Genomic DNA, 24504 nt, shown 5'->3' with positions numbered 1-24504 from the left:
CCACGATGGAGCAGGGAAAAAAAGTTCCAGAAGCTTCCCTCACCAAAGATGGAAGAACAGGCAGCACTGACTGCACCCCGCATTCCCTGCCCCTGCGCCACTGGGGGAGGAGTTAGAGATATCGGGAGCAGAACTGAGCCCGGGAAGAAGGGAGGGTTAGGGGGAAGGTGTTCTCAAGATGTGGCAATGCTTCTCACTGTCCTATTCTGTTACGTGTTGTTAGTGTCTGTAATAAATATATGTACTTTTTTTCTTCCCCTAACGAGACTGCCATTTACTCGATACCAGAATGGGTGATCTGCAACTCCTGGTTCTATCTCGAATCCCAAGTCTGTTTCTCTGTCCCTTCTTATTGATAGAAGAGAAGGGAGAGAGAGTAGCTGAGTGGTGTTTGGCTACCGACCAGGCTCAAACCACAACAACTTGAGAAAATGGTACATTAATTTCATGTTGTCAAGAACTATAAATTAACCTTAAAAGCTGCTCCCATAAGAAGGGGCGTCATCTCCGCCTGAAACTTCCAGCAGCAGCATGTGGGAATGATCTCAGCAAGTGCAAAAAAGGGAAGGAGTCAGCCCTCAGCTATGCTACATCTAAGTTAGTTCAGTGCAAATATCTTACATCTCACAGCAGACCAACAACAGGAGACCAGTGTTTTTAGCCCAATACCAGTTTTGTGTGAGGTCTCTGCTGCTGCCTGGCTCAGCACCAGGCTGATGTTCCACACCTTCCTGCTCCCAGCTTCCCCAGGCTCTCATTCCTCTTCCCATAGCTTCTGGCTTTGGGCAAGGGCCAACAGAGGCAAAGGCTCCCACATGCCCACAGAGCCAGAAAAATCCCGTAGCCTCAGAGCTTTTACATGAGTCAGGAGCGAGGATCCTGAGAAACAGTCCCTTGAGGTGGCCTGAAGGCAGAATGAAAAGAGTTGGTCGGGGTTCAGGGATCTCCTCAGTGAGATAGACTGCTGTGGCCCTGTCTGTGTCCCCTCACATAACGAGGGGCTGAGACTGTGTCAGTGCCCAGCACTGTTGTGGAGGGATGTCACTACAAGACTTGGAATGGTTGGGTGCAGGCTTGAGGTCAGGCACAATGACGTACACACACTCATGCATGAACACATACCCAACACGCACACGTGTGCACAGACATAGACGCAGATGCGCAAAGACAAGCAAATGTGCACCAGCACATAGACACGTGTACCTGCATACAAGTACTCACACCTGTGCAAAAAAAACCCAACACGGGCACACGGAAACATGATCTCACCAGAGGCACACAGTTATGTGTACACAGAAGCAAACAAGCACACAGATGTAAGTGCACAGACTGGTACACAGTCACGCTCCCATGCGCATTATGGCAGATGAACACATGGAGGGCAGAGGTGGTAAGAAGGGATGTGACTGAGGAGCTGCTGGGGCCGTCCCTGCCAGAGCAGGGAAAGGGGACTCTAAGCAGGACAGATGCGCAGGCAGACTTGATAGACGAGTCTCGGGGACTGTCCGGAGAGAGGAGGAGACCAAAGAGGTTGGCAATTTCCTCCTGAGGGAAGCTTAAGGTGAAAGGGAGTTGAAAACCTGAAGCGCAGCCTGTCTGGGAAGAGAGCAGCCGCTGACTCTTATAGTGAGCAGGGAGGGAAGGAAAGAGGAGGATGGGCTACATACTCCCAGAGCCCCTGGGGGTCAAACAGAGGATTGCAGTGTTGGGAGAAGCTGGAGCCCTTCCTGTCAGCGGGATCATAAAAAACAAAGCCCCAACCAGAGTGCTCCAGGCTGACATCATTTGCCTCCACCGGACCCCTCTGGCACTTAGTACGTGTCTTCTGCATGTACTGACTCACCTTTGTCCCCGGGAACCCTGGGACCCCCCATCCCAGCACTCAAAAGAAGTGTCCGTGAAGGAGTGGGCATGACATAAACCAGGAAGTGCAAAGCCAGTGTAGAGGTAAACAGCAACACATTCCATGTCATTACCTGGCATGCTTCCGTTCATCAGGAGCATGCAGGAAAATTGTTGCTTACGCAGCGGCTGCCTTTGGGCCTGAGGCAGTGTGAAGACAATATAAAAGCCAGTTCAACTCACTACTCTCTCAGCCACTTCTGTCATCTCCTTCTCCTTGGGAACCAGGTGAGTTGGGACCCCCTTTGCTCCTCCGCCTCCTCCTATAGGACAGGATCTTGCTTCAAGGACAACTCAGCTGACACCTGCTCCATGGTCTTCTGTTAGTGCTCTGAGACCGTGGTCATTCAAGAGGGCAGAGGAGAGACGGTTTGTCACGGACAAGGGTTGAGGCTGGGTTGAGGTGCCTCGTTGCGACACTCTAGGCAGGGGAATCCCTATGCCTGGCTGCTATCTGAAGGACCTCGCTGGGCTCAGGAAAAGAGCCTCTTGTTCCCCCCTGAACAGCCTCTACCGCCCCACCGAGCAGGTGCCTTGGCTTCCTTTTGGTGGGGTTTCAGGCTGTTCTGCAGGTGTCCTTGTGCTCTGCTTCCTCCATGCCCTCTCTCCCAGGTGAATCACCAGCCCCGAGACATGTCCTGCTCCGACAAGTGTCAACCGTGTGAGCCCTGCGTGCCCTGTTGCCAGCCCTGCGGCCCGACCCCGCTGGCCAACAGCTGCAATGAGCCCTGTGTCAGGCAGTGCCAGAGCTCCACCGTCGTCATCCAGCCCTCCCCCGTGGTGGTGACCCTGCCCGGCCCCATCCTCAGCTCCTTCCCACAGAACACCGTTGTGGGCTCCTCCACCTCCGCCGCCGTTGGCAGCATCCTCAGCTGTGACGGAGTCCCCATCAACTCGGGGGGCTTTGACCTCTCCTGCATCACCAGCCGCTACTGTGGCAGAAGGTGCCCCCCCTGCTAAAGCTGCTGGCAGTGTCCTTGGACATGACCGTCTGAGACTTCAGAACATGCTGCTGGAATAGAGAGCCAATGGCCTTGCATTAAGAGCTTCAGGACATTGTTTCCTTCTTGCACTCTCTTCTCTCGCTCTTTCCTTTTCTGTCCCTGTCTCCCAACACCTGCCTAGTGGGGACCTATTGGCCTCCCTCCTTTTGTGGGACAGGCAGACAGACATTCCGCAGAAGTTCCAACACATCGTGTTGGCTGCTCCTGGGTTTGCCGTTGAGAAACCTCCTTTCTTTCTTTAGACTCATTAAAGTTGTGCTGCATCCAAACCTGGGCCTCCGAGTCCTCCTTCCTTCTGAGGCGACGCTTTCAGTCCCCTTTTCCATGGAGTTGAGGAAGACATCTATAGCTACTCCATAGCCAATGGCCGTGAGTGACAACATGTCTCCAAAGGGTGGCAGGAGTGGAGATGTAGAGAAAATCAGACCTGGGGACAGGCACATAAACTCATCTCCCCCTTCCCTTTCCCTCCAATACGTGATCTGGGTTCCATGGGCAGAGGACATGGGCACAGGCAGGTGAGACCAGTACCTCATACAGTCCTTCAGCACCTGGAAGGGACCAGCTGCTGTCCAGACAGGGTTGAGGTAATTCACAAGTTAGTACTGGGATCAGCCATGCTCAGGCTGTGCAATGGACTCCCTACTCCCCATAAAAGAAACACCCCCAAAAGAATCCCATGGCTTGTTTCAGGTGTCCATCTTCCCTGTGCTATCAACTTTTGGCTTCAGTATTAATGCCAAGATTTAGGTACGCTTTTCAGTGATACTTGAAAACTTCTTTTTAGACCTTGGCATTCAGCCCTGGGTAATACTCTAAATCCTGGCATTCCTCGAGTGTCCGTGGTCTCTTGGCTGCAGAAAAGGAACTCCTGTAGGCATTTCTGAGCTCAAAATTATGGCCCATACACAGAGCACCCCGTGAACTGTGGGAGGTTCCACCCATGCTCCTTCTGCCCACAACTCTGGGCTTAGACACCACCTTCCTAATTCTCACTGGGCACATTCTTGTTTTGCCCAAGGACCAAGGCTTCATCACCTCCTAACGAAACCTGCTTCTCAAGCACCAGGGTCAGTTGCCAGTATCCACGTTTCTCCACTGTGTGTGTGACCCCTACAGGCAGCCCCATGGCTCAAGCATCGCTTGTGGTCCCAGGACACGGTGGTACATGACAGGTACCAACCCAACTACAGCACAAACGCTGGGGATGACCCTGCCTGCACTCATCTTCCCTTGCTCCGCAAGTCCTCTGAGGCAGGGACAGCCCAAGCCCTGCTCTCACCACCACTGCTCTTCACATGCAGGCCCTTCCCAGCACTGCAGTCTTTGCGAGTCCCTGCCTGCAGTATGGGCCTCACTCAGTGATCGAGTCTAAGAAAGGAAAAGGCTATTAGCCATGCTGTATCCCATTTTCTCTGAAAAATATGTTAGTCTTGACTGCAATACACCTTTTCAGGGAAGAGATCTTTCCTAATATCCAATCTAAATATCCCCTGTCACAGCTTGAGGCTGGTTCTTCTCATCTTATCACTTGTTACTTGGGAAAAGAGACCAACACCCACCTGCTACAACCTCCTTTCAGGTAGCTGTAGAGAGCAACAAGGTCTCTCCTGAGCCTCCTTTTCTCCAGACTAAGCAATCCCTTTTGCCTCAATAATGTAGACCGTGGTTGGAGAGGTCATCAAGTGTGATTCGGAAGAGGAGAGAACACTGCCAATGTCTTTGCCCAGGGGAGGATAAACTATGGTGAGACACCCAGTAAGCTGAGCATCCTTCTGGAGCAATGAGTTCATCTCTGACAACATGAAATTAATGTACCATGTTGACAAGTGAACGACTCAACCCTGTCGCTTTGTCTTCAGAGGAACCAGGCTGACATGGGTAGGAGAAATTATCTTAGCTAGAGCCCAGAGCCACCTCTTCCTCACTGTGCTCTGCTGGAGCTGCAGTGGCCTATGGGGCTGTTGTGTTTCCAGGGAGCAGGGACTCCTATCTGTTTGATACCAGTACTAACTTGTGAATTACCTCAGCCCTGCATGTCTGGACAGCAGCTGGGCCCTGCCGGGTGTTGAAGGACTGTATGAGGTACTGGCCTCACCTGCCTGTGCCCGTGTGCGCTGGCCATGGAACACAGATCAAGTAATGGAGTGGAGGGAATGGGGGGAGCTAAGACTGTGGGCTGTCCTCAGGCATCACTCTTTCCCCAGCACCACTCCTGCCGCCCCTTGGAGCCAACATCTATTTGAAACTCCTTCCCCAGCAGAGGTGCATCCGGGGCGAGAGGAAGGCTGTTCTCCGAGAGCTGGAGGGGCTGCTGAGCTCATCCATTGGCCTCCCGCAGCTGTGAGAGAAGAGAGAGCTGGGCTGTCTTTTATAGTCGTCCTGCACTGCCTCAGGCCCAGAGGCACGCTCTGTGGTAGTAATAGTTTTTTGACGAGCTCGTGCCAAATGCAAACCATCCCAGCTAATGACATGGGTTGTGTCCTGGTTTCCTGCACTGCTGCCTTTTCATTTCCTGGCTTCTGTCACGTGCTTTCCCTTATGAAGGCTTCTGTAAGTGCCGGGATGAGAGGCCCAATGGTTTCCGTGGCTGAAATACGTCAGCGCAGGTGGAAGACTCAACTCAAGTGCTAGTAGCATGCTGTGAAGTCAGGTGATATGCACCTGTGTCATTCGTGTGCTCTTGTTTGTGGCAAAGTTGTCAGGAAATGGGTACCGCTCTTGTGCTCCTTGTCTGAGTGTGCCCAAGGACCCCTATGAGAGAGGACATGCCACATGATTTTTGTCCTCCTGCTCCCATCCCTCTCTGAAGATCCATCACTGTTGCACACAGGTGGGCTTCTGCTGGAAGGCTTTGACACGAATGCAACACTAACAGTAATCTGAAGACAAATTTGCTGCACTCGTGTCCACCAGGAGCATGAGTGGAGCCTGCTCTCTTCCCGGGGTACTTGAGTCATGTTCTGCCAGTGTCGTCCACAGCGTCTCCCCAACACGTTCCACAGCTGCCAATGGTTTCCTGGCTTTATGTGAGCATCCAAAGCTTTGCATGGCTCCATGCAGGCATGTGTGAGCACACGTGTGTCCCTCTGTACTTGTGTGACCCTCATCATGAGGGCATGTGCAGGTCATAGCCTGGGCACTCTCCCTTGTTGTGTCAGTGAGCACCGCAGAGTAGCAGGTTGCCCATGCCAGGGGGAGTCCATCTGCAACTGGATAGCGGTGCCTTCGATCTGGCAGAGGTGCCCAGAGAACTGAAGTGCAGTCTCTGCCTCCTGTGCCCGCCAGTTCTTGGTCTACATAGATGGAGGAAGGTTAAGAAAGCCTGCCCGCTGATGCAGGCTGTTGTCCCTGTATCAATGCCCTTATGATGTAGTGTTGCTGGTTACTGGGACGGGGTACAGGCTTCTCATGTACCTGACAATGCCAGATGCACTTCTGCATGTCTTCAGACCTGTGTGCCAAAGGGGTTGTCAAACAACAAAGTGTGAATTTTCTTTGCTGTTCATGCATGAGGACTTCTGTAGCCCCCATAAAAACACAGAGTCTGATGGCCTTGTAACTGTGTCTGGAAAAGCAGGGACCTGTGATTTTGTGGAAACCACCTATGCCTTGCTGCCTGTTCAGAGGCAGGTCCGGCAAAGAACATCTTTGCACAGAAAGAAACTTGTGGACTGACCGCAACCCTTCATTCCACATCCTACTGTGCTGCTTAAGGATGGAGGAAATAGAAGAAAAGGGATTGACCAAGGAAGTTGAGCCTGTGAAAAAATGGTGGGGATGGAGTGAAGGTGTTTCTCCTTTTTTTCCTGTTTCTCAGAATGCTGCTCTATTTTTCATTGGTAATAAGCTAAAGGAATATTCTCCAAGTCTAGCCTGTTTTGTTTGTGTTGGTAACTGTTAAGTAATCCCCCTGTCTTTACGTTGACCTGTGACCTTTTTCACCTTACTTTCTCCTCCTGTCCTGTTGAGGAGGGAGAGGGAGTGAGCAAGCGTCTGGCTGGGTGTCTGGAAGTCAGGCAAAGTCTCTTTGCTTTTACAAAACTATGGTAATCAGGAACGCCATGAGTGTTTGTCATGTACACGCTTTTTTCCTGCTTTCTATCTGCTCCATCAGAAGCAGTCTCTTTCTCCCACTACTTTTCCCCTCCGAGGATGGTGGGCAACGATGTCAAATGGCTTTTGTGCTTGTGTACCTGGTGTGGTGGATGCACTCGATGCCCCATCACCAAACTAGCAGGAGGTTGGTACAGGCTCCAAAGGAGGTCAAGGCCTGAGCTGTGGCCAGGCCAAGAACTCCTCTAGGAAACCCACAAAGGAGCAGAGGACAGTGAGTACCAGTGCATATGAGCCTGGCACTTCCTGAATAGCGGGTGGTTTTTCCAAGACTCATTTATCAAGGAACAAAGAAAGTTGTGGGTACAAGGAGTCTCCTGCATACCTTTCCCACTGTATGCAATTTGACTAGGAGCCAACCACTTTATCCCAGAAATATGACAGCCTAAGGGAGCCTTCATTGAGCTCTCCCTGCTAGGCAGCATGGCTGCATGGCGGGCATCCCCCCTCGAGCTAGGATGCCTCTCAAGTTTGCTCCTCGAAGCAATGAGATCTTCCTCCAACAACAGATCATTGCATGAGCCCGATGTGATCTCTCCCTGTATGGCAACTGGACTGCACGCCAGGCAACTCTCCCCCTAAGCAGGGGTGCCTCTCACTGTAGAGAGATACTAGTCAATTAGCTTAAATAGCTAAGATTTAAATAGAATGAATCAGTTATGAAGTTGTTTGATTTAGTCTGCTGTTTGCTTAGCTTTTGTCACTTTGCATGAGTAGCTAGATTTGCCAAAGCCTCGGGCCACAAGCTGTAAACTTTCACCTAGATTTACTGAACGTGCACCTACCGAAGCAAAACAAGGCCTCCAGAGCCAGCGCAAACCAGAAGGAAAGGAGGCTACAACCGTCAACAACAGCTGCAGCTAGACAAGGAAGTGGCCTGTCTGGAGACAGTCAAGGAGTCCAATAAGGAGTCACAAGATCTCAGACCAGAATCACTATTGGACCAAAGGGAGGGCAAGTAGTCTGTAAGAGTATAAGTGTCCAGGGATTTTTTGTTCAGGGTCCCGCTCTGGCGGCACCCAGTTCAAGCTAATTCCGCTCCTGTATCACTCTACTAAATTATTTAATTTTATAGGATTCGATGCCTGAGACTTTGCTTTGGAAAGCCTAGGGTTTGAACTACGGAGCGAACTAACACCAGACGCCTGGATGGCAGGTGCTTTCTTTTACACCAAGGTTTGAGATTTCTTACCTGAGGCTGAGGGATCTTTCCTTCCCCAAGGCAGGGAGACCCCTTACTTGCAACAGATCCTCAGTAAGTGACTGATAGCATGTCAGATGAATGTCTGTTGAAATCCAGGTAGCTAGTTCCATTAGCCATAAAATGTTGACCAAGTCTGCGACTATCTCTGCATCCAGCCCCACCAAGACTCCTCTCTGAGAAGGAGTTAAAAAAACAAGGGAGACCATTCTGAAACTCCAGACTTAATGGGAGGGTCTCCCTTACTCTTTGGCATCTCTGGTCTCTCTGTAAACCATTCTAAACTGATTCTAACTCGATTTGCCTTTGTATCTTTGTTCCATGCAGTAATTAATAGAGTGAATCTTGACATCAAACACTTATCTGCAACACCTGAGAAGAAGTTTCAAAACCATGGGCAGCTTTAAAGCCTGCTGGTACTTTGCTTAAAAGCTAGTAGCAGGTTTCAAGCCATGGGCAGAGCACAGCCCACCAACGTTCTTTACCTAGCCTCCAATGTAAAGTAGACCCTGAATGCCATGTGGGAGGAAAGCTGTGAATAGAAGTTGCTGTGCTGATGGCATCTTTTCTTCAGCTCTTTCTGAGCCTGCTAGCAAAGGTCCTGCATCAGAACTGATGACAGAGAAGAAACACCTGTTCCCTTGGTCATCTCAGACTCCCTTAACCTGTTTTTTTTTTTTTTTCCTCAACCGTCCATCCCTCTTTGCCTCTCTTTTCCAGCCCATTCACTCTCAATGTTTCACAGGTAAGTCATTGCAGAAGATCCTGGCTGTGTTTGTTTTGCAAATACCTTATTAAAACAGTTTGAATACTAGAATATTATTTTGATTTTAGTTTAAAAGTATGATTTTGATTTGACATGAAGCTACAGGATCTATGAGAATATAAAGTACACTAAGGCCCTTAGGATTAAGCAACTAGTATGCTGTGTGCCTTGAACACTATGAGAATCATTATGGACTCTGAATTAACACAATAGGTAATGGTTATGGATCTTGACTTGAAACAATAGGTACCAGAGGAAAACTGGTTTGGGTTGGGAAGATCGGCCAACGGAGAAATGAGCATTAGCCGAAGATGGAGTGAGCATGCGCAAGGATGGATTTCAATCAGCGGACACAGTGATGAAGACTATCGACGACCACCAGAGGACCCCCGTCCAATATAACCACGTATGCATTAGAGACATTTGCATGTTATAATAATTTCCAGGAAATAACATGAATATGCTAATCATTGTCCTCCCCTCATTCTATTTAAATCAATCAGTAAAGATGACCAATGATTTCTGTAGACTAGGAATATAGGTAAGGTGAGGTAACTGAAAGCCAATCATTATTAAGGTCAACTTAAACTTTATGAATTTTGTTGATTTTATGTAACTATGACTCAGATGAAAAAGTGTATAAATATGTTGTGCTTTGTACCTGTCGGCGAACATGTCTTTGGCGGAGTTATCCCCCGTGTTCCCCAGCGCTGGAATAAAGAAGTGCCTGCTTATCTGCTGTGTGTAGATAAGCTCTTTTGCGATTGCGACCGGTAACAGTTTTGGTGATCCAGATGTGACCTTGCGAGTGAGACTGGATGGGATCGAGTGCTGATTGAACTCCAGCCGACACCGAGGAATTCTCGGGGAGAGCCATCGTTCTCGACCCATAAAGCTCCTCGCAACGTCCCCTGGAAAGGTAAGGTACTTCTTCGGAATCTGCCTGTCAGACGGAGCGAAAGTTCCGCGTGGTTGGGTCTAGGGAATTCCCAAGCAGTGGAAGCCTCGGCGCTGACCATAAGGTGAATATGAAAGTTTCGTGGGGTTGGCATCAGTGTCAGTGGTGAAAGGGAATTAAAGGAGCGGGGCCTGCGGGACTTCTTGAGAATAGGACTCTCTTGGGCGCTCCTGGGAACTTTCCCGGAGGGACTCCTTATCTCAGTTGACTCACTGCGAGGAATAAAGCAAGGATTATTTGAAGAGGGTCTGGGCTGTTCATAAATCGTGAGACGTGGGATCTTGCATGGAACAGCGTATACCGGGGTTGTTAGCACCTCACTGGTATACATCTGGTCAGGAACACTTCAGTGTTCACATAGGTACTGTCTGGTCTTGATACGGGAAATTGTATTTTTCGTATTCTGTAATTTGTTTCTGTGCTTCTGAATCTTGTAAATTTGTAACTTTGGTAATATAGGAAACAATGAAACACTGTTGAAATATTGTTGAGGTTTTATGCGTGAATGAGTGAATGAGACGTGCAATTACGCATGAAGTGAGTGTGGAGTTTGATCCGTGGTTCTGTTATCCCACGAGGGGTGCAGCCAGAGATAAGTGAAGTGAAAGGACGGAAGGAAAAAAAAAAAAAAAAAAAAAAAAAAAAGTATACTGTCGGTTTGCTATGGCATTTAAATTTTCAAACCTGTTTAAAGGAGGGAGAGGGAGTAAGAGTTCTATACCAAGAAGCACTCCCTTAGGTTGCCATTTAGCTCACTGGAAAGAGATGCATGATGAATTAAGCAAAAGTCAACTTACTGAATTTTGTAATCATGAATGGCCATTGTATAAATTAGAAGATGAAGAAATGTGGCCCCTGAATGAGACCTTCAGTCATAATACTATTTTGCAATTAATGTTATTTTGTAAGAGGGAAGAAAAAGGGATGGGTTTCCAAATGTAGATCTGTTCTTTTATCTGTGAGAAAAAACGGAGTGGCAAAAAGAATGTGGGCTGATTAATCAAGTGATGTCTCTTATGGTAAAGGATAAAAAGGTTCAGGAACGTTGCCTCACATGTACTTCCACCAAAATGTGCTTTAAACATTTGGCACTGAAGGGAAGGGGACATATAGAAACAGGTCCTGAATTAGATATTGCTCCTACTGCCCCAATAATTCCCGCAGTTCCTATATACCCCCCACATTCCACTGCCTTTCTCTGAACATGGACCTGATTCCGGACCTAGGCATCCGACTGGGCAATCAGCCCAGGGTGCTGATTTAAGAGAAGGGCTCCAGCCTCATACAGATAGTAGTGGATTGGAGGATGAGGAGATTGAATTAGAGCCCTCTCCACCAGTCTCCAGGAGGACTTGATATTGTACTCGTGTGATAACCCCCTTAAGATCAGAAGTAGGAAGAAATATGATTGCCCCTCTGAGGCAAGGAGCTGGGCAAAATGGGCCAGTATATGTAAAGGTACCTTTTTCACCTTCTGATTTAATTATCTGGAAAGAATCAGCTGGCCCTTATGAGGAAGATCCTGGTAAAGTTGGAAGAGTAAGGGGAATGATAATTAAAACCCAAAATCCAGATTGGGAGGATATACAAGTAATTTTGGACACCCTTATGGATTCCACAGAGAAGCAGATGGTCTGAAGGACTGCAAGAATGCGAGCAGAAGAAGACATTCGCATCAGAACAGTAGATGGTACCTTAGATCAAAATTTTCCCGTCGGTAACCCCCAGTGGGATCCGAATTGGGATGATCATATGCAAAAATAAAACGATACCAACAGTGGATCGTATATGGGGTCCAAAATGCTATGCCTAAAGCTATAAATTGGTCCAAATTGTATGATATTAGACAAGAGAAAAAGGAATCCCCCACAGCATTTTTAGAAAGATTAAAGGAAGCAATCTGTAAATATACAGATATGCAGCCTGAGGCAGAAGAGACGAAAGCACAGTTGGCATTGATTTTTTTGGGACAATCTCAGGAAGACATAAGGAGAAAGCTTCAGAAGCTGGAGGGGAGGGAGCTGCGGAATTTGGACAGAGTATTAGACGTAGCATGGAAAATTTACAATAGTCGAGAAAAAGAAAATGAAGTTAGGAAACAAAAACAATTGCTTGCAATGGTGACAGAGACAGAATTTTACTAACCGAGGAAGGGGAAGAGGTCCTTTAAGGAGAGGAATACAAGGGGGAAGAGGAAGATTGACTGACAGAACCCCTCTCGGAATAAATCAATGTGCCTTTTGTAAGAAGGAGGGGCACTGGAAAAAGGATTATCCAAGGAAATTAAATAGTCAGCAAACAGCAGCTAATGTGATGATTCTAGAAGAGTATGCAGATTGACGGGGACTGGAGGTAAACCCAGCTGAGCCTCTGGTTACAATTAAGCTGGGAGAAAAGGAGGTTACATTTTTGGTGGACACTGGAGCAACGTTCTCAGTTCTGAACAAACAGAAGGGGATGATAGGATCTAAAACGATAAATATTGTGGGAGCCACAGGGAAGGAGGAAAACCGGCCATTCTCAAAACCGTTGAATTTACAAATTGGAAATAAAATCATAACACATGAATTTCTGTACATTCCAGAATGTCCGGTACCCTTAATGGGAAGAGATTTTCTATCCAAATTAAATGCCTAGATAGTTTTTGAAAATGGAGAATTGTTGTTAAAAATACTGGAATCAAAAGCAGGGGAAATTCTGATGATACAGGAAAAAATAAAGATACAAGAAATCCCCCCAGAAGTGAGTTATGCAGTAGTCCCCGTGGTAGGGGAAACTGATGTCCCTGGAAAATCCAAATTGGCACAGCCAGTGAAAATTGAATTAAAGGAAGGAGCAAAACCAGTTAGGATCAAACAATACCCAATTAAACCTGAGGCAAAACAGGGAATTAAAAAGCTGATTGACAAATTCTTGAAATATAAGATTTTAGAAGAATGTGAGTCAGAATATAATACCCCTATTTTACCAGTCCGAAAGCCCACAGGAGAGTATAGATTGGTACAGGAATTGAGAGCTATAAATCAAATTGTAAAAGACATTCACCCAGTAGTGGCAAATCCATATACCTTATTGACAGCCCTTAAAGAAAAATATCAGTGGTTTACAGTGCTTGATTTGAAAGATGCTTTCTTTTGCATACCCCTGGAACAGGAAAGTCGTAAGCTGTTTGCTTTTGAGTGGGAAAACCCACAAATAGGGCATAAAGTACAATTAACCTGGACACGACTACCCCAAGGATTTAAGAACAGCCCAACAGTCTTTGGTAGCCAACTTGCCAAAGAACTAGAGATATGGACAAATGAAAAGGCAGTGACTCCGCGACGAGAACATCTACTCTTACAATACGTGGATGACATCTTAATAGCTAAAAAAGAAAAGACAGCCTGTATACAGATAACCACTGAACTTTTAAATATTTTTGGACTTAATGGGTATAAGGTGTCTAAGAAAGCCCAAATAGCAAGCCAAACAGTGATATATTTGGGCTTTGAAATTTCAAAGGGGCAAAGAAGATTGGAGACTGATCGAAAGGAAGCAATCTGTGCTATTCCGGAACTTCGGACTGTACAGGTATTAAGAGCTTTCTTGGGAATGGCTGGGTGGTGTCATCTTTGGATTATGGATTATGGTCTCTTGGCCAAGCCATGATACGAGGCCCAAAAGTCCAGCCCCTTTCATATGGGGTCAACAACAACAACAGGAGGTCTTACAAAAGCTTAAGCGAGCTTTAATGACAGCACCAGCTCTAGGATTACCTGATTTAACTAAAGATTTCCAGTTGTTTGTTCATGAAAGGCAGAACCTTGCCCTGGGAGTCCTGACCCAGAGGATGGAAGCTGGAAGAGACCTGTCAGTACTTTTCTAAACAACTGGACACGGTGAGCAAAGGATGGCCTTCCTGCTTGCAGGCAGTACCGGCAACAGTAATATTGATACAAGAAGCCAGAAAACTCACCTTGGGAAGAACCATCACAGTCTATGTTCCACATATGGTTGCTACAGTGTTGGAACAAAAAGGGGGGTATTGGCTGTCCCCTAACAGAATGATGAAATATCAGGTAATCCTTACGGAGCAAGATGACGTGATTCTGAAAACAACTAATCTTGTAAATCCTGCAGTTTTTCTGAGTGCTTCACAGGAGAAAGAACAACCTGAACATGATTGTATAAAGACTACTGAACATACATACTCTCGTCAAGAAGATTTGAAGGATGTCCCTCTCGAAGATCCTGAATGGGAGCTGTTTACAGATGGCAGTAGCTTTGTACAGAATGGAACTTGCTACGCAGGATATGCAGTAACAACTGAAAGTACTGTGGTAGAGACAAAAGCACTGCCCAACACTACATCAACACAGAAAGCAGAATTAATTGCCTTAACACGAGCATTGGAATTAAGTAAGGGAAAGAAAGTGAACATCTGGACAGATTCAAAATATGCTTTTGGAGTGGGTCATGTCCATGGAGCATTATGGAAAGAACGAGGACTATTGTCTTCCCAGGGGGCAAATATTAAGCATCAGAAGGAAATTTTACAGTTGTTATTGGCAGTTCAGGAACCGGCCCAAACAGCGATCATGCACTGTAAAGCACATCAATCTGGAAATACAAAAATAGCAGGAGGGAACAGGTTAGCAGATCAAGCTGCCAAGGAAGCAGCTCAACGGCGAATGTTACAAATGGCAATAATTCCTACTAGAACTGTAACTCTCCCAAAGGAACCACCAGAATACTCAAAGGAAGATGAGAAATTAGGCCAATTTTTAAATGCAAAGAAAAATTTAGAAGGATGGTGGAAAACCTCTGAAGGCCAGGTGGTTGTGCCCCCATTAATTATGAGGGAAATACTACAAGGAAAACATCAGGAATGCCATTGGGGTGTAGAAGCCCTGGTGACATTCCTAAAGAGGCACATAGTATCAGTAAGGATGTTAGAGATGGTTAAATCAGTTGCTGCAAAATGCAATGTATGTTTAAAGAATAATCCAGTGGTACAGAAGAGAGTTCAAATGGGCAAATTGAAAGTAGGAGTAGAACCTGGTGACTATCGGCAAATTGATTTTACAGAATTACCCAAATGTAAAGGATATCGGTATGTTCTGGTTGGGGTTGATCCCTTTTCTGGATGGCTAGAAGCCCTTCCCTGTCGCACAAATCAAGCCAAAGAAACAGTTAAATGGCTTTTACAAGAGATAATTCCAAGATTTGGAGTGCCTACTGGAATATCATCAGATAGAGGTCCACATTTTGTAGCCACTGTGGTGCAGGACATAAGCAAAGCCCTAAGGATATCCTGGGATTTGCACGCTTCCTGGAGACCACAGTCCAGTGGAAAAGTATAAAAGATGAATCAGACTTTAAAAAGACAAATTAGAAAAATATGTCAAGAGACTAAATTGAAGTGGCCTCAGGCACTCCCATTAGCATTGTTGCACATTAGGGTAAAGCCCCGAAGTGGGATGTTAGTCAGCCCCTGTGAATTGATGTATGGAAAACCATATGAGACACCTGAACCTAATCCAAGTATGCATATAACAGGAAAACAAGATGTGTATAATTATTTGCTTTCTCTTGGAAAAACTTTAGCTAAACTCCGGAGTGCAGTAGTGTGGAATCGACACCTGGCTCTGGAAAAATCCAGTACATGACTTCCAACCTGGAGACTATGTCTACATAAAGACCTGGAAAACGGAACCCTTACAAGAGAAGTGGAAGGGACCCTACCAAGTTCTCCTAACCACATTCACTGCAAATAAGATTGCTGAATCAGATGCTTGGATCCATTACACCAGAGTGAAGAAAGCACATCTACAAAGTGGAGAGTGATCGGAAATCCAGAGACTTTAAAATTGACTTTGAAGCATGAATAATTGTCTGAAACTTGTCTTTCTGTTAGTCTTGCAGTCTGAGATGGTGGAAAAGTGGACAAAGGAAAAATCGTTGTCAGGCCAAGCACAGGTGACTAACGATACTCAGACTCAAATCCATAACATGAATGACTGGTGGGTAGGAATGGACAGACAGGTACAGGTAAGAGATGAAATTTTAATAAGAAAAGAACGGGCTGCAGAGGAAGAAAGGGACACGGAACAAGTAGTATCGGTAGCAGGTAAAACTCAGGAGGAGAATTCGATGATAGGTTTGATTAAGGAATTTGCAAATTTACAAAATGTATCACAAATTACTGCCTGTCTACCAATACCACGGGCAGCTGGAGAATCTATCCCATGGGAAATTTTGACACTGAACATGACTACTGTAGAAAAAAGGAATGAGACTACCCATTGTAGGCGGAAGCCTATAGTGGTATGGCAGGAGAAGGTAGAGACCGTTAAGAAACAGTGGAAATCCCCAGGGAACAAAGCAGATTGTGTAAAACTGTTGAATTATCAATACATTCCAGTAGGGAGATTTAAAAGTGTTGGGTGGTGCAGCTATGATGAGTCTGTAAAGTGAAATGTATCAAAAATGACCATGAAATGGGAATGTGAACAGGCAAAACAACTACCAAAGAAATAACAGGAATGGGATTCTACATGGTCTATGAGTATACTCCTACAGTTTCAATATATGGCAAAGGCCTCATGGTGTTTTGCATGGGAGGGATTAGAATTCACAGTAGATCCAACTGTAGTGGATAGAAGCACCACTACCAGAGAAAAAGAGGAAGTAGTCCCTTGGTGGCAGTGTGAGCAGATATACAATTGTAGTACAGTAAGCCAAGCGATCCAGCGTATACCTCCTTTGGCAGCAGCTTTAAAATTCAGTTGTTTATGCCGGGGATTGACAAATGTCTTAAATGTAACCAGACTTTGGAAAGTTAGCTGCCAAAGGTACGTGATCCCAAGTCCTGGACATTTAGTCTGGGCAATGAGTGACGGTACCTGGACATCTCATCTACCAATAGATGGAAAAGTTAAACAAATTACTCTAGGAGTGCCTACATTATGCCCAATTTGGAAGAAATCTCCTTTTAGAGGAAGTCAGGAAAATTTGCACTTGGCACGAGTGAAAAGATCGGAACTGGATGATGATGATGCTTGGAATGATCCAGGGATGGGAGTAAAAATTGGTTGGGTGCTGGAATCCCTCCTAAATCCCATAGCCTCCTACAGAAATAGAGCATGGTTATACCGATTGACTGGACAGATTGAACGACTGGCAAATGTGACACGTAGAGGATTTAGACAACTGAATATATAGCTGCAGGCTACATCAAGGATGGCCATACAGAACAGAATGACACTAGATATGTTATTGTTAAAAGAGCATGGTGTATGTGGAGTTCTGGAAGGCAAAGTAGATCATTGCTGTATACATATTCCAAATGTCACTGAAGATGTAGAGCATGATTTGGATTTGTTGGGAAAGATAGAAAAGGAAACACATAAAATTAGAGAAGATAGGTCGGAAAATTGGATAGGCAAAATTATCAGTGGAATGGGATTGAATCTGAGTTCATGGATAAAGTCACTAATTGAAACTTTACTCATTTTGACATTGGTTTTCATAGTGCTTGGTTTAACTTATCATTGTTTGAAACGAGAACTAACCGGGAAAACAGAGTTTAATCAAATGATTATGCAAGCAGAAGCAAGACAACGAAACAAGTCATTGAAGGATCCACCATCATATGACAATTTGGCATTCAATGAGACTACAATTTGAATATGTGAAAGTATTGAGTATGATTATCAATACTTTCAAAGGGGGGAAATGTTGCGAATACCTTAATAAAACAGTTTGAAGACCAGAATATTATTTTGATTTTAGTTTAAAAGTATGATTTTGATTTGACATGAAGTTACAGTAGCTATGAGAATATAAAGTACACTAAGGCCCTTAGGATTAAGCAACTAGTATGCTGTGTGCCTTGAACACTATGAGAATCATTATGGACTCTGAATTAACACAATAGGTAATGGTTATGGATTTTGACTTGAAACAATAGGTACCAGAAGAAACTGGTTGGGTTGTGAAGATCGGCCAAAGGAGAAATGAGCATTAGCCAAAGATGGAGTGAGCATGCGCAAGGATGGAGTTCAATCAGCAGACACAGTGAGAAAGACTATTGACAACCACCAGAGGACCCCCGTCCAATATAACCACGTATGCGCTAGAGACATTTGCATGTTATAATAATTTCCAGGAAATAACATGAATATGCTAATCAATGTCCTCCCCCCATTCTATTTAAATCAATCAGTAAAGATGACCAATGATTTCTGTAGACTAGGAATATAGGTAAGGTGAGGTAACTGAAAGCCAATCATTATTAAGGTCAACTTAAACTTTATGAATTTTGTTGATCTTATGTAACTATGATTCAGCTGAAAAAGTGTATAAATATGTTGTGCTTTGTACCTGTCGGCGAACATGTCTTAGGCGGAGTTATCCCCTGTGCTCCCCAGCACTGGAATAAAGAAGTGCCTGCTTATCTGCTGTGTGTAGATAAGTTCTTTCGCGATTGCGACCGCTAACGTGTAGCCCTGCGTTTCTGAGGTTCAGGTACCAAGGCTGTTCCCCATGATCCATTGGCTTCAGGAGAGGAGGGAGGCAGGAGGACACTTGCAGAGCAAGATCCTCTTCCTGTGAGGGGCTGGGGTTAGAAGCCTCATAGAAAAGGAGAAGGTGGTGAGAGAGCTTCTGCCACGGAACTATTCTTCCCCTGCACTCCAGGATTAGATTTCTCTTCCAGGAGCCGCAAAGAGAACGTGGGCTGTTGTGATCTGTTCTCTCTCTCCACATGACCACGGGAGGAACTGTCAGACGCTCATCTGTGTCATCTTGCAGCCCCATGTGAATAACCTATTTTGTCCTGGAGGTGACTCTCTGATGAGGGTTCCGGGGTGTGCAAGATACCTCGGCCCTGACGAACTGTGTAATGAACTACTGGGGCTGCACGGGACACTGTATGGGCGTGACAGAAGAATAGAGGACTTGCCCTATCAATCCTTGACCTTGGATGCGTGCCATGCCCCCTCCTTCTGGGGACGGGTTGGCACGGTGAGGAAGAGGTGGCTCTGGGCTCTAGCCAAGATAATTTCTCCTACCCATGTCAGCCTGGTTCCTCTGAAGACAAAGCGACAGGGTTGAGTCCTTCACTTGTCAACATGGTACATTAATTTCATGTTGTCAGAGATGAACTCATTGTTCCAGAAGGATGCTCAGCTTACTGGGTGTCTCACCATAGTTTATTCTCCCCTGGGCAAAGACATTGGCAGTGTTCTCTCCTCTTCTGAATCACACTTGATGACCTCTCCAACCACGGTCTACATTATTGAGGCAAAAGGGATTGCTTAGTCTGGAGAAAAGGAGGCTCAGGAGAGACCTTGTTGCTCTCAACAGCTACCTGAAAGGAGGTTGTAGCAGGTGGGTGTTGGTCTCTTTTCCCAAGTAACAAGTGATAAGATGAGAAGAACCAGCCTCAAGCTGTGCCGGGGGAGGTTTAGATTGGATATTAGGAAAGATCTCTTCCCTGAAAAGGTGTATTGCAGTCAAGACTAACATATTTTTCAGAGAAAATGGGATACAGCATGGCTAATAGCCTTTTCCTTTCTTAGACTCGATCACTGAGTGAGGCCCATACTGCAGGCAGGGACTGGCAAAGACTGCAGTGCTGGGAAGGGCCTGCATGTGAAGAGCAGTGGTGGTGTGAGCAGGGCTTGGGCTGTCCCTGCCTCAGAGGACTTGCGGAGCAAGGGAAGATGAGTGCAGGCAGGGTCATCCCCAGCGTTTGTGCTGTAGTTGGGTTGGTACCTGTCATGTACCACCGTGTTCTGGGGCCACAAGCGATGCTTGAGCCATGGGGCTGCCTGTAGGGGTCACACACACAGTGGAGAAACGTGGATACTGGCAACTGACCCTGGTGCTTGAGAAGCAGGTTTCGTTAGGAGGTGATGAAGCCTTGGTCCCTGGGCAAAACAAGAATGTGCCCAGTGAGAATTAGGAAGGTGGTGTCTAAGCCCAGAGTTGTGGGCAGAAGGAGCATGGGTGGAACCTCCCGTAGTTCACGGGGTGCTCTGTGTATGGGCCATAATTTTGAGCTCAGAAATGCCTACAGGAGTTCCTTTTCTGCAGCCAAGAGACCACAGACACCCGAGGAATGCCAGGATTTAGAGTATTACCCAGGGCTGAATGCCAAGTTCTAAAAAGAAGTTTTCAAGTATCACTGAAAAGCGTACCTAAATCTTGGCATTAATAGTGAAGCCACGAGTTGATTGCACAGTGAAGATGGACACCTGAAACAAGCCATGGGATTCTTTTGGGGGTATTTCGTTTATGAGGAGTGGGGAGTCCATTGCACAGCCTGAGCATGGCTGATCCCAGTACTAACTTGTGAATTACCTCAGCCCTGTCTGGACAGCAGCTGGTCCCTGCCGGGCGCTGAAGGACTGTATGAGGTACCGGTCTCACCTGCCTGTCCCCATGTGCTCTGCCCATGGAACCCAGATCACGTAATGGAGGGAAAGGGAAGGGGGAGATGAGTTTATGTGCCTGTCCCCAGGTCTGATTTTCTCTACATCTCCACTCCTGCCACCCTTTGGATACATGTTGTCACTCACGGCCATTGGCTATGGATTAGCAATGGATGTCTTCCTCAACTCCATGGAAAAGGGGACTGAAAGTGTCGCCTCAGAAGGAAGGAGGACTCAGAGGCCCAGGATTGGATGCAGCACAACTTTAATGAGTTTAAAGAAAGAAAGGAGGTGTCTCAACGGCAAACCCAGGAGCAGACAACACCGTGTGTTGGAACTTCTGCGGAATGTCTGTCTGCCTGTCCCACAAAAGGAGGGAGGCCAATAGGTCCCCACTAGGCAGGAGTTGGGAGACAGTGACAGCAAAGGAAAGAGCGAGAGAAGAGAGTGCAAGAAGGAAACAATGTCCTGAAGCTCTTAATGCAAGGCGATTGGCTCTCTATTCCAGCAGCATGTTCTGAAGTCTCAGAGGGTCGTGCCCAAGGACGCTGCCAGCAGCTTTAGCAGGGGGGGCACCTTCTGCCACAGTAGCGGCTGGTGATGCAGGAGAGGTCAAAGCCCCCCGAGTTGATGGGGACTCCGTCACAACTGAGGATGCTGCCAACGGCGGCGGAGGTGGAGGAGCCCACAACGGTGTTCTGTGGGAAGGAGCTGAGGATGGGGCCGGGCAGGGTCACCACCACGGGGGAGGGCTGGATGGCGACGATGGAGCTCTGGCACTGCCTGACACAGGGCTCATTGCAGCTGTTGGCCAGCGGGGTCGGGCCGCAGGGCTGGCAGCAGGGCACGCAGGGCTGGCACGGGCTGCAGCAGGACATGTCTCGGGGCCGGAGGTGCACCTGGGGGACAGGGCAGCGGGGAGCAGAAAACGGAGGCACGTGAGAAGCAGCAACGCACCCAACCACAGTGGAGCCGAGGCACCCCCGAGCTCAGCGTACGCTGCCCAGCTCAAAACCCCGGAGCCACCCCCACTCAGTCCCAGGCTCTCTCTGCAGAAGAATTTCTCCCCCCTTCCATGTCCCATGAGAAGCAGCTCCCAGCTCTGGCCTAGGACAGCCCGTGTCACCTGAGACATACACGGAGGAAAGACCTGATCTTGAAGGAGGAGCAGAAGAGGCTTCACACTCACCTGGTTCCCAAGGAGAAGGAGGCGAGAGAAGTGGATGAGAGAAGAGAGAGCTGGGCTGTCTTTTATAGTCGTCCTGCACCGCCTCGTGCCCAGAGGCACCCTGTGTGGAAGTAATAATTTTCTGAGAAGTTCATGCCAAATGCAAACCATCCCAGCTAATGGCATGGGCTGTGTCCTGGCTTCCTGCACTGCTGCCTTTTCATTTCCTGGCTTCTGTCACGCGCTTTCCCATATGAAGGCTTCTGTAAGTGCCGGGATGAGAGGCCCAATGGTTTCCGGGGCCTCAGCGCAGGCGGAAGACTCGACTCAAGTGCTAGTAGCATGCTGTGAAGTCAGGTGATATGCACCTGTGTCATTCGTGTGCTCTTGTTTGTGGCAAAGTTGTCAGGAAATGGGCACTGCTCTTGTGCTCCTTGTCGGAGTGTGCCCAAGGACCGCCATGAGAGAGGACACACTAAATGCTTTTTATCCTCCTGCTCCCATCCCTCTCTTAAGGTCTATCACTGTTGTACACAGGTGGGCTTCTGCTGGGTGGCTTTGACACTGTTGCAACACTAACAGTACACTGAGGAAAAATTTTCTGCACTCGTGTCCACCAGGAGCATGAGTGGGGCCTGCTCTCTTCCCGGGGTACTTGAGTCATGTTCTGCCAGTGTGGTCCCCAGCGTCTCCCCAACACGTTCCACAGCTGCCAATGGTTTCCTGGCTTTATTTGTGCATACAAATTTTTGCATGGCTCCATGCAGGCATGTGTGAGCACACGTGTGTCCCTCTGTACTTGTGTGACCCTCATCGTGAGGGCATGTGCAGGTCATAGCCTGGGCACTCTCCCTTGTTGTGTCCATGAGCACCGCAGAGTAGCAGGTTGCCTATGCCAGGGGGAGTCCATCTGCAGTTGGAGAGCGGCGCCTTCGATCTGGCAGAGAGGTGCCCAGAGAACTGAAGTGCAGTCTCTGCCTCCTGTGCCCGCCAGTTCTTGCTCTACATAGATGGAGGAAGGCCAAGAAAGCCTGCCCGCTTACGCAGGCTATTGTCCCTGAATCAATGCCCTTATGATGTAGTGTTGCTGGTGACTGGGACGGGGCACAGGCTTCTCATGTACCTGACAATGCCAATGCACTTCTGCATGTCTCCAGTTCCGTGCAGAGCGAGGCAGTGGACGAGACTTTGCACCAAAGGGATATTGGTCCAAAGGCACTGGGCTCCAGGTGTTGCTCGGTGGTGAGATATAGGACTGACCCTGGGTGCCACAGGGTGAGTCAAACAGCACTGTGTCAAGCTTCTTTGCTGTTCATGCAAGAGGACTTATGTAGCCCCCATAAAATCAGAAATTCTGACGGCCTAGCAACTGTGTCTGGGAAGGGAGGGACCTGTGATTTAGGAGTAACCACCTACACCTTGATGCTTGTTTAGGTTCAGCTCAGGCAAAGTCCATCTTTGTGCAGAAAGAGACTTGTGTACTGACCGCAACCCCACAATGCACATCCCCTGTGCTGTTTAATGTTGGAGGAAATAGAAGAACTTAAGTTGGAGGAAATAGAGGGAGTTACGAAGGAAGTTGTGTATGTGAAGAAGCTTTGGAGGTGGAGTGAAGGTATTTTGGAATCAGTCCAGTCTTCATTAAGGAACAGATGTAACTTTGGAAAATCGTATAATTTGTTGCATTTAAAGAGTTGGAATAAATCTTCCAAAAATACAGCCATCTAAAGTCCTTGGTAGATTCTTTTGGCAGTGAAATGGATTGAATTAATTATTGTGATTTCCTTAGTGTTATTATCATCATATCTTAACTGCTGTATTTCATGATCTCCCTAGGCCCCTTTGAACCCTCAGGGCACTTTCCCAAAGGAATCTGCCTCGTAGTTTCCTGAGGGGCAAAAACCTGCTCTTATGGAGTGCTTCTCTATTTTTCATTGGTAATAGGTTAAAGGAAATTTCCCCAAGTCTAGCCTGTTTTTCCTGTGTTGGTAACTGTTAAGTTATCCCCCTGTCTTTACATCGACCCATTATCTTTTTCAACTTATGTCCTGGGTTGAGTGAGTGGTGGAGTATTTTTGGTGGCAGGAGAGGGGGCTATGTGGGAGGGCCCCTGTGAGAAGCTTCTCGAAGATCTCCCAGCTCCAAGCCAACTCCAATTCTGTTTGGAAACCTGAGCCAATCATCTGAGCCTCTACAATAACGTATTTAAGAAGGGACATGGTGACGTGCCATCAGACTTGTGAGGAGGAGCTGCAGCAGCTGCGTGAACACCAAGTTCAGTGGAGGAACGGAGGAAGAAAGGAGGTGGGAGGTGTGCCAGAGCAGAGACCCCCCTGTATCCTGTGGTGAGACGACAGGGCGGCCCTGCCTGCCACCCGTGAAGTTCTACGGTAGAGCAGACACTGATTTATGGCCCGTGGCATCTGCCTGGAATAATCAATGTGCTGTGCCAAAAGAAGGACGGGGTCTTGTGGGAAAAGTTAGACCCCGCTTCTGTAATTCAGCACTGGGAGGATTGTAGCATGCGGGGGTGTCCCACGCCGGAGCAGCTCGGGAAGGGCTGCAGCCGTGGGAGAGGATCCAGTCGGAGAAAGTTAGTGACCCACGATGGAGCAGTGTGGGGAACGCTGCAGCCCATGGGAGTAACTCATGTTGGAGAAAGTTTGTGGAGGACCGTCTGCTGTGAGAGAGGGACCACGATGTAGCAGGGGGAAGAAGTTCCAGAAACTCCCATCACCGAAGATAAAGGAAGTGGCAGCACTGACTGCAACCCACATTCCCTGCCCCTGCGCTGCTGGGGGAGGTGGTAGAGATACCGGGAGCAGAACTGAGCCCAGGGAAAAAGGGAGGGGCGGGGGGAAGGTGTTATCAAGATGTGACAATGCTTCTCACTGTCCTACTCTGTTACGTGTTGTGTCTGTATTAAATGTATGTACTATTTTTTCTTCCCCTAACGAGTCTGCCTTTT

At 47.4% G+C, this 24504-nt stretch overlaps 1 protein-coding gene and 1 pseudogene across 1 annotated transcript in view; one reads left to right on the top strand and one right to left on the bottom strand.

Annotated features, from left to right (window-relative positions):
* Window positions 1–2105: 2105 nt before the first annotated feature.
* Window positions 2106–24504, top strand: part of LOC122152817 (feather keratin Cos1-2-like) — a 28575-nt gene continuing 6176 nt past the window's right edge. The window contains exon 1 of the mRNA XM_042787150.1: window positions 2106–2130. The gene's annotated coding sequence lies outside the window, so the exon portion shown is untranslated. The remainder of the gene's footprint in view (window positions 2131–24504) is intronic.
* On the bottom strand, window positions 20617–21691 carry LOC122152807 (annotated as a pseudogene).

The sequence above is a fragment of the Tyto alba genome, unplaced genomic scaffold (genome assembly GCF_018691265.1).
Source record: "Tyto alba isolate M040663 unplaced genomic scaffold, T.alba_DEE_v4.0 Super-Scaffold_12, whole genome shotgun sequence".
Classification (NCBI taxonomy): Eukaryota; Metazoa; Chordata; class Aves; order Strigiformes; family Tytonidae; genus Tyto; species Tyto alba.
Note: the sequence above shows the minus strand (reverse complement) of the source record. Positions and strands in the feature narration are given on the sequence as shown.